The following is a 19,639-nucleotide window of genomic DNA, read 5'->3' on the forward strand; positions in this document are numbered from 1 at the left end:
TTTTAGGATTGCAGATTTCACAGACTGATAGAGGTATATTCATTAATCAATCAAAGTACTTGAAGGAATTATTCAAGAAATTTGGCATGGAAAACTCTAAACTAGTAAGTACACCTATGACTACAACTGATAAACTATCTTTGAAGAATGAATCAACACCTATTAATCCAACAAGATACAAATCTATGATAGGAGGTTTACTGTATTTGACATAAATAAGACTTGATATTATGAATGCAGTATGTATTGTTTCAAGATTTCAGAGTAATCCTAAAGAAAATCATGAATCAACAGTAAAAAGGATTTTCCGGTACCTACAAGGCACAACAATTCTTGGTTTATGGTATCCTAAAGATGAAATTTTTGATTTATGTGCTTACACATATGCAAATTGGGTAGGAGATGTAGATGATAGAAAAAGCACCATCAGTGGAGCATTTTTTCTTGGCAGGAGACTAATTTCATGGTTGAGCAAGAAACAGAGTTGTACATCACTATCAAGAACAGAATCAGGATATGTTGCAGCAACAACTAATTGTACATAGGTATTATGGATTAAGAAAATGTTGAAGGACATAAAGGTAAAATGCAAGGAACCTATAATCATTTACATTGATAATATGGTAGCAATTGATATATCTAAGAATCCGGTATTTCACTCTAAAACTAAACATGTTTCAATCAAATTCAATTTTCTAAAAGAGAATGTTGAAGCAAAATAAGTGAAATTGGTTTATGTAAATACTAAAGAGTAGATTGCAGATATCTTTACTAAGCCTTTTCCTAAAGAAACTTTTGAATATCTAAGAGAGCAGCTTGGAGTTATACCCTCACCGATAGAAACTTAGACAGTTGGAGCATGGCATCAGACTGGCAGAATTAACAGAGAAATCTTTTTCTGGCTTTGATGAGGAGAGCTACTTCTCAGGCAGAGTATTTGAATAAATTAATAAGTTGGTATTTTGTAATAAGTTCTATGAATTGTGTTATCTAGTTTTTGTATTGCTTTAGCATTTGGTTTCAAAGGGGGAGAGATATCTATGGAAAAACACATTATCTTTTTGGGAGATTGTTGGTTTTTGGTTTTTGGCATTTCTGCTTCGACACTTAGATGGTTTTTCCATCTTATGTTGCCATCAATGCCAAAGGGGGAGATTGTTGGTATTTTGGATGTGTTGTATTGGTTTTGTCATTGATGTCAACACTTGTCAACATCTATCAGCACTTGGAGATCTTTGGTTATGTTCACCGACATGTTCAGTGACTTATGCATAGTCACTAGTATCTGGTTCACTGGTAGGTTATATTGTTCACCGACACTGAGCATGATCTGTTATCATCTAGAGATTACTTGGTTATGTCGAAGGCATTGTTTGGAAACTTGGTTTTGGTGATTTGATTATTGGTACAATCAAGTTTGCATATTTGCTGTTACTGGAAAATAGGTCTAGGTTATGGACCAACAAGTGTTATCTATTCCAGATCAGCACGACATGTTATGGAGATAATTTATTATTATTGTAAATGCATTGAGCCGACATCATGCATCACATATTGATTCATTTGTAATTGATTTAATTGTAATATTCTTTGTAAGCCGACCTACACATTTGGTCTTAGGTTTTGGTATATATGTAAGATCTCATTTGTGAGATTATGTAGAGGAAGTGTGAAAACGATTGTAATAAGGTATATGCGAATATAAGCAGAGCTATACACGTAGACATCATTTGAAGATTCAAGGAAGGTACAAAGAAGACAATCTGAGCTTAACCAGTACTAAATCCAACATATGAAGATGATATTTTGAGCAGTACATTATCATTGGATTTAACCATCCAATTGTAGTCAGTGTGACTCTCATTTTGTGATTGAGCAATGAGCTCTAGGCAGTTGGCCTTTCTGCATGTGCAGACCCCATTTGTACACACATACTATCTGCAGTAGTATCATCTGATAGTGGGCAAGGTTTTCCACCGTGGTTTTTCCCCTTATAGGGTTTCCACGTACAAATAACTATGTTATGTGTTGTGTATGTTATTTGTCTTTCTGTTTCATGCATTAACCTATACCGGTATTGCAATTAACTGTCAAACTGTCTACCAACATAAAGTTTGGTTTACCAGTATTATGCATTAAGTTTGGTTAAGTCTTATTTGGTTTGAAATTAATATGAACTGATTCACCCCTCCTTCTCAGTTACCTCCGGGTCCTAACAAGGTTCCCATGGATCTGACATTGTTTGCATTTCTTGGCATATGTAAATGAATCTCTCTCCATAGTAGTTCAATAGTAACCCATAAAAATAAGTTTCTTAGCCAATATTAATCCACTTGAGTGTGTGTCACAAATACCTGCGTGGAATTCATTAAGAACTTTCTCATATTCCTCTTGTTCGAGACATCTCAATAAAGTGACATCTAGACCTCGCCTATATAAGATATCAACAATAATAGTATAGCGGGATGACTGACGGATACAATTTCTTCTTTGATTGCAGGATAGTTCAGGAGGACAGATATTATCTTTTAAGTAATGATAGGTTTGGCCATATAAGGATTGATCAGTTCTCGATATATGGAAAATCATGTAGGTATGCTAGGATTGAATGGTAGGGGTTAAGATATATTCCACCAAGAATTCATAATGCTGTTGATTCTCCTGATTCTGCAAGAGAGATGCTATTGTAGCCATTGCATCTGCTACCTTATTCTCATTTCTTGGGATCTGGGTGAATGATATTTCTTCAAAGTGCTCTTTAAACTCTTCTACCAATTATTTGTAGGGAATGAGCTTGTCATCCTTGGTTTGATAATTATCATTTATTTGGTTGATGATAAGCTGTGAATCACCATAGACATGCAATTCCTTGATATTCCATTCAATAGCCATTTTGAGCCCAATAGCCAATGCTTCATATTCTGTAGTATTGTTTGTGCATGGAAACCATAGTCTATATGATTTTGGAATTGTGTGTCCTTGGGGTGTGATGAACAAAATTCCTACACCTGGTCCATATTGTGTATAAGAAGCATCAAAGTACAACTCCCAAAATTTTATACTTATTATCAGAATGTCTGCATTAGGAAATTCAATATGCAATGGTATGTTATCTTGTAAAGGTGCTTCAGCTAATTGATCAACAATGACATGTCCTTTGATAGCTTTTCGATCAACATACTCTATATCAAACCCACTTAGTACCATAACCCACTTGGCCAGTCTGCTTGTCAAATTTAACTTGTTTAGAAAATAATTTAATGGATCGATTTTCACTATCAGCTTCACATAATGAGTCAGCATATAATATCTCAGCTTCTGAGTTGCAAATACAACTGCTAGGCATGTCTTCTTTATTGATGTGTAATTTAATTCATAGCCAACAAGTGTTCTACTGATATAGTACACTACTCTTTCTTTTCCTTCTTCATCATGTTGTGCTAGGAGAGATCCTAATAATACATTTATCGCTGAAATATAAAGCAACAATGGTTTCCCCTTGATTGGTGATACACTTACTGGAGGATTCATGAGATATTCTTTGATTTGCATAAAAGCCTCTTCACACTTTTGATCCCATTTGAACATAACGTTCTTATGTAAAAGATGAGTGAATGGATGACATCTATCTGCTAGTTGAGAGACAAATCTTCTGATTGATTGCAATCTTCCTTGTAAAGAACACAGTTGACTTACATTCCTAGGTGACTCCATTTCCATGATAGCTTTGACATTTTCAGGATTTAATTCAATTCCACGAGCTGACATAATGTATTCCAGAAGCTTCTCAGAGGTTACTCCAAATGCACATTTCTTTGGATTTAATCTCAACATTTTTTTTATAATCCTATCAAAGATCTTGCTCAAGATGTTAAAATGTTCTTTTCTTGTATGAGATTTTGCAAGTATATCATCTACATAATCTTCCGTAAATGTATGCATCATATCATGAAAAATTATCATCATAGCTCTTTGATAAGTTGCTCCTGCATTCTTAAGCCTAAATGGCATAATATTCTAGGAGTAAGTACCCCATGTACAAGTGAATGCTATCTTTTCTTGATCTTCAGGGGCGATTCTTATTTGATTGTATCCAGAGAATCCATCCATTAATGAAAACATCTCATGTCCTGCTGATAATTCCATAATTATATCAATGTTGGGTAGTGGGAAGTCATATTTGGGACATGCCTTTTTCAAATTTGTCATGCCCACTCATGGGCACGAACGGAAATATATATATTTTTTAAATTCTTAGCTAATTAACGGCCTACTTAATTAATTTATTCAACTAAGTGCAATTATCTTATATAAAATAAAGCATCTTGGGATTGGTCTTAACTATAATTGTGATCAGGTAATTAAGTTTTCAATTTAGTAGCTCGGTTTACTAAGTTATCAGCGAGCTAATATTTTCCCAAAAAGGGGAATTCACTAAACTTCATTAATAAGAAATTAAGATCTTTAATACAACGATTAATTTTGAATATAAACGCATTAAAACTGACCTTATCATCCTTAATCCACTAGAATTCCTACTTTAATTAACCTCGTAATTTAAAAACATTTCATTTAATTGAAGCCTCTATATTTAAAATTCACTTTATAATCTTTTACTTGATTTGGCCCTTTTGGCCCAAAAGAACTTAATGTTTACACCCCTTTTATTTAATTCTAATCCACCTAAGTATAAAATTCCTCCTTATAAAAATTGCCCCTACGTTTGCCCGTTACCCTAAAACATACTGACTAATTCGGCAATTAATTTACAATATGGACTTAAAATAGATCCACACACACACACACACACACACACACACACACACACACACATATATATATATATACATATACATATATATATATGTTTAAATATTCAGATTATGCATGTAATTTCAATGAGGTGGGGGTTTTAATTCAACTATTAAATTACCCCCCCCTTTTTTTTTAAAATCAATTCCTATTAACTATCACTTTAGGCTTCTTATATATATATATACATATGTATATATATATATATATACAATTATATATATATACACATATATATATATAAGTTTTATATATCCATTTATATATTAATTATAAACCCCATGTATGGAAATTTCTTTTCTTTAACTTATAATCCAAATACTCACATGTTTTTTTTTGAAATGTGAGGGTGTTGCCCTAACCCGAAGATTAGGGTTAGGGAGAACACAACAATGCCCATACTACACTTTTTTTTTTGTTGTTGGCGTCGTGTGCAGGGTGAGTGGAGAAGGGCCGGTGGCCGAGCGAGCAACACGCAGGGCGGCCGAGCCCAACCTCCCACCCCTCTCGTTTTTTTTTTATTTGCGTTTGCTTTTGTTTTACGTGTTGCATTGCCCAACCCAGGCGGAGTGGAGAGCATCGCGCGCGGAGGAGAGTCCGAATGCGGCGGTGGAAGGTTTTACCCATAGCGCAGCATAGGGTTTTCAAGGACGGCGGAGCGGGAAGGGAGGGGGAGCCGGCAGCGACCATCGCAGCCGCGGCACCGCCGGCTGCGGACGACGCCGCCGTAGTCTGCGGCCCCCCGCAGTCTGCGGTTGCCGCAGGCTGCGGCCGCCGCCGCCGCTGGGTGCTGCGGCCCGCACCAAACACCCTCCCCGCGGCTGTGACATCTGCTACGCTGGTTAAAATAAGGACATGTTCGGCATAGTTTTAGTATGATGTTTTTTTTTTGTATAATAACTTTTTACAAATATATATATATATATATATATATATATCTATATATATATATATATCTATATATATATATATATATATCTATATATATATATATATATATATCTATATATATATATATATTTAGAGGTTTATGTGTGTAAAATCTGCTAAAGTAAAATGTATAAAGCTATCTGTATAAACAGGCAGTTTTCTATACAGGGTTATATATATATATGATTTGATAAACTAACATGCTCAAAACAGGCAGATTTCTTATAGAGGAATAAATAAATATATTTATAAATATATATATATATATATATTTATACTTATATCTAAATCTTATTATCAGTTTTCTCCCTTTTTTTTCATGTAATATTAAATCTGTAATAAGACATTGCTGTATCATTTTGTTATATCTGAATTTGAATAACAGTAATAATATATATATATATATATATATGTTTTGCATAATGCCATTTAAACTACTTGGAAACCCCCTTATTTTTAATCATAGAGAACCAGTCATATATTCTTGCAGTTTTGCTAATGAGAAAAGAGTATTTATATATATATATATTTTTTTTTAATACTATAAGGCTAAATGCAAATTTCTTAGAAAATAAATAAACTACAACTATTAGGATTTCTTTTTTTTTTTCTGCAAATAATGGAAAATGATTTTCTGTTTTTAACTAAATATACAGCAGCATATACTTGAAGAAAAGGGTATAACATCTAAAACTTAAAATTTCAGTTTACTCACAAGTGCATACATCTCTTTTTTTTTTTGTTAGGTAAAACATTAAAGTCAAGATGCAAACTAACATTTTATCTTCTTTTTGCAAATATTACCAAGTAGGAAAACACACGTGTTTTCATTGTCAAATATAAATACAAGGTTAAAAAGGATACAAAATAAATAATATTACAAATGGGATGAAATCCCAGCAATGTTTTTTTTTTTTTTTTCTCTCTACACAATAACTTGGAATTAATACAACCCTTTTTTTTTAATCATTTTTCTGCAACAAATCAGCCACATAGCCCTTTAATCCATCTTTTCCCATTCCCATGCAACCTGCAACAAAACACATTTTTGACGATGGGAAGCTCACCTCCCAGCCTAGGCTTACTAGAAGCCACCCCCGAGCTTGGAGAATCAAGCACTAGACGGGATACAAAGATACAAACCCCACAACAAACATAGAAACACATTTACATACGAATATCCCTTCCCAAGCTACACATTCACCACTTTCGTGGTGACTCTTCCATGGGTGGAAGTGGACCAAGTACCTATGGGGAGAATGCATGCCAAAAAAAACAATACTACATTAGCCACCTCATGGCAACACAAATGCAACCCAAATACTTTCACAACCTTATGCCCCCCAAAAAGGCTCAAGGCCATATATGCTCCCCTTATGACCCCCAAATGCATACACAAGGCTATGCATCAAGGGTCACCAAGGACTCCCTTGAGAACACTCTCCATAAGGAGAGCCTCTCACCCATGGCTGTCAAACTCCTTCCACCCCAAGATCTTCCTACCCTCCCAAGGATAGGAGATCTTGGACACTCCCAAAAACCACAAGAAACACAAACAAATACATAGAAAGGAAAACTACACATATTAACTTCAACCAAAAACTTCATAAGCACAATCTTACAAACAACTCTTTCATTTCACAAAACAACACAAATTATCATTTACAACATAATAAGAGAAAGAAGGGAGTAACCAACCTTATTCTGCCAAAAGGTTTGCTAACTTTAGTTGGGGATGAGCTGCCCAATTTCCACTATCTTTTCTCCCAATATTCCACTAAAAATGCCAAACTCCTACTAACTTTTTTCAACAAAGCAAAATCTCCAAGAAAGGAGAGTGGGTGATTACTCACTAAGTTTGCAAAATCTTGCCTAAGAAGGCCTCTCACACACTTCCCAACCCCTTGGGTGAGGTGTGAGTTCCCATTGGTTGCCCTTCCCAAACTCTTGCACTTTACTAAAATTGGAAAGGGAAAAGGTGGAAGAAGGTGGGGAAGAGAGTTTAACTCCTAAAGGGAATGTTCTCTATCCTAGGGAGAACTTTCTAAGTTCAATTTTCGTGCATCTTGGAATTATCACTTTTTGAAGTGACTTCATAGTCACATGGGAGAAGCCACATGTTGCAAAACACCCCTAACCCATAGGTATACCCTTAGGACCTTTGGAAAAGCCTAAAAACTTACCCTAGGAGTCCATTAAACCCTTTGGAAACTCCACTGAAGTTTACCTACGGGTCAAGCATGAGTTGACCACTCCCATGACTCCCTACCCAAGACAAATTTGGGACCACACTCTTGTTTTTGAATTGGCTTTGGTAGAAACAAAACTCCCTCCAAGAGACAAGTCAAAATCATTGACACTTAATCAGTACATGTGTCAAGTGACACAACAAAAATATAATATAAAAATTACACATGGAAATTGTCCCTTGAAGGATTACACTTTAATATTTAAATTAAATTTTACACTCAAGCATTATACACATCACAAATAAAATACATTACAAGGGGAGGGGTGTTGTCTCTCCAAATAGACAACTCCCGGCTTAACAAACGCACATTGGTCCAGGCTTGGTTCTCCATTAAATTCCATGGTCACATGGATAATTTTCCTGCGCATCTCAATTAACACATTAGTAACTCCAAATTATCACAATTATTCATAATCAAATACATGGATTCCATTGCGAATCAACACTCATACATTAGGCAACAATAATTCAATACCTCATTTGGTTTCAAATTCAATTTCACATAAACAATTAACATAATTTCCCAAAATTGAACCATTCATAATTAAGCATCATTTTCTTTCATCAAAATAAAATCCTGCAATTTTCCCATAATGACATACACCATCATAATATAATTCTATTCTAGAAATCATATCTAAAGTTTCATAATCATCATGCATGAAATAAAACATCAACAAGTGTCAGTGTGATCCAAATCATGGGATCATATAAGTTCTAAGTCCATAATGCATAAAGTAAAGCAACCATAATAGTCTCAATATGCAAATAACTGAAAAGGTCAAACTGAATCGGGGTAGGGCCTCACAAAATCTCTAAAATCAGTGCAAACTCTTATGCTTTTATCTGGCTTTGACACTGGCACTATGCTTGAAACACATTCTGGATAGGCAACAGGTCTTATGAAACCCACATCTAATAGTTTCTTTAGCTCGACTTTTACAAGAAGCGCAATGTGTGGATGCATCTTCCTTAGCTTTTGTTTTACAAGTTTTTCTTTTAGATCCACATTGAGATGATGCATGATAAGATCTGGATTAAGTCCTAGCACATCTACATAGGACCAAGAAAAAATTATCTATCTTTGTTTGAAGAATTCTATGTATTCTTTCCTTTCTTTATCTAATAATGATGCAGCAGAATAAAGTATCTTTGGATCCTTTGATGTGCCAATGTTTATTGCTTCTGTTGGTTCTATTAGAATATAAGATCTCTCTTGAAAGTATGCGGGGAGGATGGCAAACTTTCCATCTTCTGGCACCTCAAAGAGGTTTTCACAATTAGATACATCCTTTATTTTTCCTCTTGATTGATCTAGTGTTGCCATGAAATGGTTTTCAACACTAGGTCTTTTTCCTTGTTTTATTTCAATTTTGTGACTGGAAAGCTTGGAATTATCCCGACTGCTAGAAATGTTACTTGATTCTACGATGGAATATATCTTAGGTGTTATGGGTTTGACAATATTAAGATACACAACTAAGTCATGGTCATTGGAAAAGACATCCAATTCAGGGTTTTCTAGGTTATCCCAATCAATTAGTTCTGGATGAAGAAGTGGTAAGTCATCGTCATCATCAATGTTAGGTGCTTCAAGGTTCATGACATAATAGTCATAATTTGATGTAGAGGAAGTAATGCCATAGATAGAATGGTCTTGAGGATAGTCTCTCCCAAGTGTTCGCAAATCAATTCTAACAAAATCAGTATTGGTATTTTGTGGTTCACACTCAAGTGACTCTTCATCTGACATTTGTCCCTTAAACGCATGAATTATATCAACACACACATCTTTAAAACTGCAAATTCCTTCTTGTTTAATTTTCATAGGTTCATTTGTATTTTGAAGTTGACATACTTGTGTACATGATACAGAGGATTATTTTGCTTGCTTCTGTCTTCTCTCAAACTTAGCTTCTTCTGGACTTAAAGTCAATGCAACTTGACTATCTCTTAGTTCTTCTATGGTTCTTCCATACCTTGGTACATCTTTCTCCTCATTTGATAGAAATATGACATTTCTTGATGTTTGATCAATATTTGTTTGTTCTTCTTGTGGCGTTACTTCTTGGTCTTTTCCATCTTCTTCCTTTCATTGTTTTGCATATGCCTCTTTTCTTTGTATTCTGAGTTCTTCTTGTCTTCTTTCTAATTATATCCTTTGTTTTTTAAAAGACAAGTCTTCATTTGTCATAGCCGCTTTCTCTTCATTCTTTTCTTTACTTGATACACTAGATGGTAGATCTATACCCCATTCATATTCATTTGAATCTATGTCTGAACCATTGTCTAGGACTACACCACTATACCATACAGGAATGTTGTATGGTGCAAAAAGTTCCCCAATTTCTGCCATCTCTACCTTTACTACTTCTGGAATATCTTGTTCGGATTTAGCATTTGCTTGTATTCTTTGAACTTGTTTACAAGATTCTAATTCTCTTTTGATTGCAAGATCTTCTTGTTGTTTCTCATGCTCTTCTTGTTTCTCTTTATTGGCTACTATTTATGTTGCTTGATGTAGCTTTTCTTGCCATTGTTCTTCTTTAGGGACTAATCTCTTTCTCCACTTTGGCTGTTGTTATTATATTGTTTTTGATTTAATTTTGGATATCCATGTCCTATTTTATCTTCCTTAGATTGAGAGTGAGGATAAATAGGTTCTTAAATACCTTGATGTCATTTGCCAATTGGTCCTTTTCCTTCATATCCTATTTTTTGCACGATCTTATAACCATTACCATATTTCTCTATGAGAATATTAACTTATGCACCTATTTCTATAGTTTAATATTCATCTTTGTACAACAAACCAAGAATGTCCTTGTCTTTAGTTTCTTCTGCAAGTGTTCCAACTCTAACAAATGCTCCATTAAACATTTCTTTCATTTTTTTTGAGATCCGTGGTTGGATATTTGTAGGCTTTCCATATGATTTATGTGAAAGTGGAAAATTATGCAAAGAATATTTTCCCATTCCTTCATCATTTAATTTTAGATTTTTCTCAAAGGTTTCCCATAATTTCTCTTGAATTTATTTGGTAGGATATACTATTTCTCTGTTGTGTGGAACTCTTGTATCTTGTGTTGGCTTCAGATTATTGCAATATTGGCTGGAGTTTGCAATTATGCTGACCTCTTGTCCCTTATGAGGAAACTTTACACATTGGTGATATGTAGAAGGAACTGCTTACATGTTGTGAATCCATGGCCTCCCTAGAAGAATGTTATAAGAGAGATTCAAATCTAAAACATGACACAATGTATTCCTTTCCACAAGTCCTATTTTGATTGGTAACACCACTGTCCCTTTAGAAGAACACTCCTCCTCATCATAAGCCTTAATGGTTATTTTCTTCTTTGGATCTACTGCATTTTCTAAATATCCCAAAGCCTTTATTAAACTTAGTGCACAAATGTTTAAGCCAACTCCACCATCTATGAGTACGCGTTTGACACGAGTTTTATTAATGGTGACTTCAACATGTAAGGGAGCTTGCGAGGATGTTGCAAGGACACATCATCATTTTCAGAAAATGATAAACAATGAGGGGCTATAAAATATCCCACCATGTTTTGGAACTGATCTACATCTAGGTCTTTTGAAACTGTTGTTTTCGTGAGAGCTTTTTCCAAAATTTCCTTATGCATAGGTGAAACTTTAAGAATTTCCAAAATTGATATTTGAGTAGGTATTCTTTGTAATTGATCTACTAAGTTGTATTATTGTGAAGTGGATGTTGATTCTTTTGTTATACCTAGAAATGTGACCTTCGCTTTGCTTCTTGTAATAACATTGATTGGTTCTGAAGGTGTTTTATCTTTAACAATGATGACATTCACCATATCATCATATGTATAAGTGTAGTTCACTTTGGCTTTGCCTTTATCACATTTTGATTTGGATTGTTTACCTTTTTCATAATTTGGAAGTGGAGTTTTGAAGGCTAAGTGGGATTCATTTGTATTAAGACTATCCACTATGATAGTTCCATTATCGATTAAATCTTGGATAAGGTATTTCAATCTTTGACAATAATTATTTTGGTGTTCTTTATTTTGATGATAGTTGCAAAAATGATTGTCGTTCCATCAATTAGGCTTGACTTGTGGTTCATAACTTCTTGCTTCTGGTAAAATAATCAATTTGTTTGCAAGAAGAGTTTTCAAAGCTGATTCCAAGGGCTCTCCAATGTTTGTGAATTTCCTGCGAGGATTGGAGAAGAAAGACTTGGATTTATTATTTTTATGACTGTTATTGTTTGGGTTTTGACTCGATAGATTAAAGATTGGTTGCTATTTCATAGCATTACTGTCATCATTTCCTCCATTGATGACATTCCTATTCTTTCACCAGAACTTGGGTTTGTCATTGTTATTGCTGTTGCTATTGTGATTGTGGTTGTTGTTGTAAAGTTTTAGTTCTCCTTTCTTTACCATTGTGTCTTCTATATTTTAGACCATTCTCAATCATCTTGGTGAAAGAAGGAGGACATTGCATCTTTAGATGATAACTCATTTCACTGATAAAATTATCAATGAATATGTCCATCTTTTCTTGATCAGGTACATATCTTGGATACCTACTAAACATTCATTTCCATCATTGCAAGAAGATCATGAAAATTTCACCATTCTTTTGTTTAACATTGCATAAATCCAACATTGTTATCTCATTCGTTACATTGTAGGATTATTGTGAAATAAACATATTCACGAGTTCTTCAAAAGATTTGATTCCAGATGGCAATCTCGAAAACCATTCCATTGATTGTCCATTTAAACTCCTAGAGAATAGACGCATTAGGTATGTTTTGTCATGTGCAAATTCCATACTCATAGTACAAAATTCCCTAATGTGATCTTGAGGATCATATTTTCCATCGTACTTATCATATTTAGGGATCTCACAATTTTGTGGAAATGGTATCATATTAAAAGTTTTATCAAAAGGATATGGGCAGATTTCTTCCAATGAATACTTCTTGGAGCTTGTTCCATTTTGCATATCTTGTATCTATTGTTGTAGAGTTTGTATTTGCTGAGTGAGGTTTAACAACGAAGTATCCATACGATTTCTCCTTGTCTCTTCATAAGTTCTTCTATCATTGCGCTCTCTTCTTATGTCGTCATGTTCTTTTCTTGTTTCTTCATGACTTTCTTTGTTTGTATCTTCACTATTTGGATCATCTGTGTTTTGAGTATTACTTGTCTCCACATCTTGTTTCAAGCTTTTTATGTTAAAGTCTTGTGGCAATTTAACTCCCGATTTTGCCAACATCAAAAGATATTTTTCTTTTTGCTTTGCCAGTAATTTTTTCATTAGTATATCAAATTTGAAATCTTTCTCAAGGTCCCTAATGGTGTTATTGAGCACTTCTTCATCAACAATCGTATATCCAACATTTTGGAACATTGGATTATCTTCTTCTTACATTTGTTTTTGTTTTCTCAATTGTTCGTATTGAGCTCTAGTCCAAACTGGCATGTGATTGTTTCAAAAGATTTCCAAAGTTTTCTAAAGACAACTCAATAGGTAATTATTGGTTTAGGAAGATATGCTTTGTTGATTTTACCACCGTTGTTTGTTTTTTGTGATAAAGCGCCTCTTTGTTGAAAAGCACATCTTTGCAAAAAAATTCCGTCAAATTCTATCCCATAGCCACGTAAATAGTGACGAAAATGGTGTAGAAATGTCCTATGTTTTAACAAGATCTTGTGATTGATATACAAGAATCTTATTCTTTTCTGAGTAGCTTTATAACTGTTGGGATCCAAGAACACTGGGAGGAGGGGTGAATCATTGTTATGCCGGTTGAACATATTTTAACTTTCTAGACCATATATATATAAATCGGTAAACAAATAAGCATATAACAAGAAGCAAATAAACCATCCACATAAATGAACACCATAACACACAGAATTTATACATGGAAAACCCCAATGAGGAAAAACCACGATGGGATTTGTGACCCACAATATTAGTTCACTGGCCATATGAAAAGATATTACATATAATAGGGGCTTGCACTTGCAGGAAGGCACACTGCCTAGAGAATATTGCTCATCACTAAAGAGCCTCACTGCCTACAAGCTTTCTACCAAAGTAAATTACTGAAAATGAACTCAAGAATGCATTTGCTATGCCAAATAGAGTTCTGGTTCTGGTTATGCTCTGTACCAATTCATAAACTCTGAACTACTATTGGTATTACTTCTCCTCCAAGAATGCTTTCCAAGCTAACTGCAGATCATTGCATGATATAACATTCACATACAAAATGATCTCCATACATATATTTCACATCATATAGCTCTGCTGTATCCACACATATTATCTAACATGTTTTTTTTCTTCATTCACTATTTCAAAAATGACCTAGCAGACTGACCTATATACCTATTACAAATAATATGCCTTATGTCGGCTTCCAATACATTTACAAAAGATATTCAATGTCGGCCTTAACAATATTTACAAAATGATTTATTAAGTAAATCCTTCTTTGATGTCAGCTTCCAATGAAGTATTGATGCTGGTGCCGGTGCCGGTGTAGCCCTGAATGCTTCCAATGTCGGTATCTGCCAATATATGCCTCCTAGTGCCGGTTTATGACTTTCATCAGATCTTGTTGCCATCAATGACAACAAAATGAATCTAATGAGTGTCAATTGCCAACAACAACTGGGCTTTCTTTTCTTAAGGCGATACTTAAAAGTCATATTAGCATATGATAGTTTACAAGTTTGCTTGATTCCAATGTGAGCACAATTTTGATTTGATATAACCTAGGTTAAAAATAGGAAAGATCTATCCAAGATAAATGAACACAAGGTGGATTGATCAAGTTTTGTGATAGAGGATTTGATATATCCTGATGAGAAACTGATAATGATGTTGATTTTTTCACTTAATATGTTTGAATCAATAGCTTGTTGACTGTTTTATGCTTAGGGAAGCCATTTTAGAAATAGCCTGTTGGATTAGTGACCCAGTTATCAAACTAGTATGAAAACGTGTGATGGTTTAAAGATAGTTCTACTCAAGAAGTGTTTTGATACTGACTTTGAGATTTTGGTTTGATATGCTTGGTGTCAAATGTGAGAAAAATTTTGTGCTACCTTTTTGGTCAAAAGGTGCTAACTTATGGGATAAAAGCGCTATTTTGTTGCTTGAAAGCACTGCTCTGACTGTGTTTTAATAATTCTTTGAATTTTTCCAGCAAGTTGTTGGATTTTTTTTCTCATTTTTAGATCATGTTTTTCTTCAATTTTTGACCATTTTGAGCATGTTATAGACATATAAGACACAATGTTTGAAAAACAACATGCACAAGCAAGTACAAATCCTATGGTAGGCTGAGACAATAACTGTTGAATCTCACATGGGGTTTCTCTTGAGGCTACGTTATTCAAAGTGGATATTTAGATGCTTGACCCCACTGGCTCCACCCTTAGCACTCACTTCTCCAGAGCATCCAAGCATCAGTTTCCATGAAAACTCCCCATGGAAAACTTTATATCTCTACTAAGAATCGTATATGTGTGAGCCACTTTAGAAGTCCGACCTCGTGCGCTAACAATTAGAAGGATTTTGGCAACTAGTACAAGTGGTTTTTAGTAAAGGCTTCCAGTCATGTGGCCATACATGTGTGATGGACTTGAAAAAAACTGAGAAGGGGGGGGGGGGGAATCAGTGACACCAAAAATGAAACTTCATCAGCTAGTAACCGGTAGATGAACTTAACAAAGATTTTAAGTAAAATGCATGCAATCCAAAATGATATAACAACATCCACATTACGTAAAACATCCATCATAACACAAATATTTATACGTGGAAAACCCAAATAGGTAAAAACCATGGTGAGATGGAACTCACAAGTTAACTATCTACAGTAATAGATAAATGACCGGTTAGGGTCTACAAAGTGCTCTGCTAGGAGTGAATCTGGTTAGAGATCCCAAAGCTTGATTAGAAGCCTGTACCCTGTTAAAGATAGTACCCTCTTAGAAGTAACCTCAATGGAGGATTTCTGAATCCAAACTAATGGATCACCTTGTTAGAGGATTTGTATGTTGAAGCTTGTGAGAGCTTACTCGGTTAGGGGATTTAACTTATGCTGTAATTGTTAGAAGACAACAAGAATGCTTTGATATGTCTGAGTAGCACAATACTTTCTTGATCAAATCCTTCAAAACATTTTCAACACTGCTATTCAACACACTCTGCAACTTAACACTTTTTCTCTTCAAAATCATCATGACATCAAAATAATTCACTATGATGTCAATATATAGACATTAATATTTCATGTTAGCCTAAGGAAATTATAGTACAATTTCCTAGGTGCAGTGTATCTGGTCAAGTGACCATAACTCATCACAAAAATTACCGCCAAAAATTTGTCGGTGGGATAACTCATCACGATTTGTGGTAACTAATCACAAAATCAACAAACACCAGTTGGAATAATTAATACCGATTGGAGTTAAATATATGAACCGTTATCCTTGAATCTTCTGACATAATCTCCACTTGATCTTCATCTTGATGTTGACTAATGAATATCCACTGGTTGTCTCTTGTGCATATACCGGTTATCACAAAGTACTGGCTAGAGATAAAACATTTAGTATACCAGTTGTAGTGTAAACAATTTGAAGTTACATCGGTAGACAATATGATCATGTGTGTGTGTGTGTGTGTGTTTCATCAATGACAATATATGATAAATATATTACAATCATCATCAAGCCAACCATCTCCCCCTTTGGCATTGATGACAACACTTAGAATTCTTTTTACAGTAATACCGCTAAGTGTGCATACAAAACAAATTTACACATATACACATGCTCCCCCTTAATACATACATTAGACAAAATTTTCAATAACACACATACATATTTCTACTCCCCCTTTGACAACAATGCCAAATTAAAAAAGAAATATATATATATATATATATATATATATATAGAGAGAGAGAGAGAGAGAGAGAGAGAGAGAGAGAGAGAATTTGTATCCAAGTGTTTAGCATATACAACAATAACTTGAAAAACTGAATCAAAGTTCATACATAAGAAATTCTCATGAAAATAATATTGTAGTTCCTCTTCAACTGTGATAAAGCATTTGTCCATGTCTCCAACACATTCTCAGTGTACTCAAATGTAGACATAAGCTGTGAGTGGAACTCTTCCATTAAATACAGTGTACAGGTTTCAAGAGTTGCTAAGATAGCTTCTGCATTAGAGTAGGCTCTCTGTAGTATGTCCACTTGTGATGTGAGTAGACTCTTTAGTTCCTTTAGAGACCGGAGTCTCTTTTCCTTCTCATGATCATAAATATCCAACCTATTATGCAAATCATCTACTGATTTTCTGAAAGAAAAAATAGAGTCCTTAAGTGGGACATATGCATTGCATATACTTTCTAGCTCTTTCTCTATTTCTGTATGCCTTTTTGAAATACCAGAATAAAATAAAGAAATATTAGAGGTGGAAGAAAGAAACTTTCCTCATGTTTCAATAGCTTTTCTCAACAAATCTTTATTATGCGACAAAGCAATTTTGCTAGTAGCAATGTCCTTTTCTAGTTTCTCTCCATACTTGTTCTTGTCACTTTTCTCAGCATAGGTTTGAACAACTTCTTCAAGTGACTTGATTTGATTAGATGCATTTACAACTAACTGACCAAGTTTTCTAATAGGTGTTGATAGATGTGCTGTAGACGTTTATGGTAGCAGACTAGATAAAATATCTACTGCAGTTTGAATTGTTTTTACCTCAATCCTTTACTCTTTTAGTCTCTTTTTATGTGCTCTAGATTGCATGACATGAACAATCTTCATCATTTTAGACATGCTCATGTTGTCAACATCAATAGGCCTTGAAATGCTCAATAAATCATCATCATCCTCAACAATTTGTTGTTGCTTTGTCGGTTTAGAGGATGTAACCTTAATGATCGCTTTCTCTTGATTCTTCCCAACTTCCTTTTTAGATGTCTGTGTGACAACAATTTCCATAGACTCTTTCTGAGTATCTTGAATGACTGGTGGAGATTGGGGTTTCTCTGGTTGTCCTGGTTCTGGTGGATTGTCCACTTTTAGTTGAGTTTCCAGCTGCTCAACTAATCTGACTTGTAAGTCTATGATTTTAGGAGGTTCCATATCTAGTGCAGTATCATCTCCAGATATATCATCTGTGTCCTGAACATCATCAACAACATGAATAGTGGTTTCATCCTTCTTCTTGACAAGATAGACCACATCTTCTTGAACAATCTCTTCTTCATCCATTTTTGGTCTATTAATAACAACATCTTCATCATTCTTAGAAGATTGTATAAGTTCTTCCATCCTTTTGATATTGCAGGCTATATGATGGGTCTCAGTTTCAATAATTGACCTCTCTCCACTAAGAAGATTTAGTCTTCTTGCTTTGAACATAAACTGAGTTTTGTATTGATCAACTAAAGCACTAGTTTCATCCTTAGATAATTTAGGAAAATATTGTACAAATAGCTCACCAATGATTTCTTTTTCCAAGTTTACAACTTCCTCCCATTTATTTAAAAAAATAGTATATAAAGAATTTGATATATCCTTTTCAATATCATGAGGTAATCTACTATAATGGCACAACTGAGTGATTACCTATTGAATGACTTGCTCTTTCTCATCTTCTTTGACATTTTCAAATCTATTTCTCCCTAATGTCTTCATTGTTCTTTCAAAGTGGCTCTCAGGTTTGAAAGTAGAGATATCAAGAGGCACAGTTGCCTTTGACACTTCCTTTACTTGCTTAGATATTCTGCTGATTGCCTTCATCTTCTTGGGTTCTTCTTTAGTGTCAGTACCCTCAGACTCTACTTGCAGAATTAGTTTTCTACCTCTCTTCCTCGTTACATTCTCCTTCTTTACATATACCTTTTGTGTCGGTTCCTTCTTGGTTTGGATACTCCGAGTCACCCTTGTATTCTTTATTACCGGAGGTTCTTCCTCAACTTTCTTTTTCTTTACTTTCCCACTTGTAGCAGGAGAAATACTGGTTTCAGCTAGTGCAACCTAGACTGCCACAATATCCAATTTTGCCTTCTTTTTATCTTTAGGAGATGCTAATAGGTTATTAGCATAACCAACCAATAAGACATAATTTACCTCATAACTCATATCTTCCATTTCTTCTTTTCTAGGCTCAATTGCTTGCATCAAACAGTAGTCAGTGGTAACTGTGAAGACTATGTCTTTTGCAAAATGTCTTACCACATCTTTAGGTAATCTCATTCCCATGCTCATCTTTTTCTGAAATTCATTAAAATACTTATTCATAGCAGCAGGAAAAGTATTTCTTACAACCTTAATGCTCTTGATTTGAGCTGATACCATTAGGTCCTTTGACCATTCGATATCTCCTATTCCCATTAGAAAATTTGGAAATAAAATAATTACCCGACCAATAGCTGTCCATACTTGAAATTTTGACTGATGTCCTTTTTGATAGATTGCAAATTTAGAAAGAATTGCCTCCTAATAGATTCACAAAGATCATAATTTGCATTTTCAACAATCATCCTATGAGCTGTCTGAATTGGTGTAGATGGAACACTATTAAGTCTATTGGAGTAAAATACTTG

Source organism: Cryptomeria japonica, chromosome 2, assembly GCF_030272615.1.
Source record: "Cryptomeria japonica chromosome 2, Sugi_1.0, whole genome shotgun sequence".
Taxonomy (NCBI): domain Eukaryota; kingdom Viridiplantae; phylum Streptophyta; class Pinopsida; order Cupressales; family Cupressaceae; genus Cryptomeria; species Cryptomeria japonica.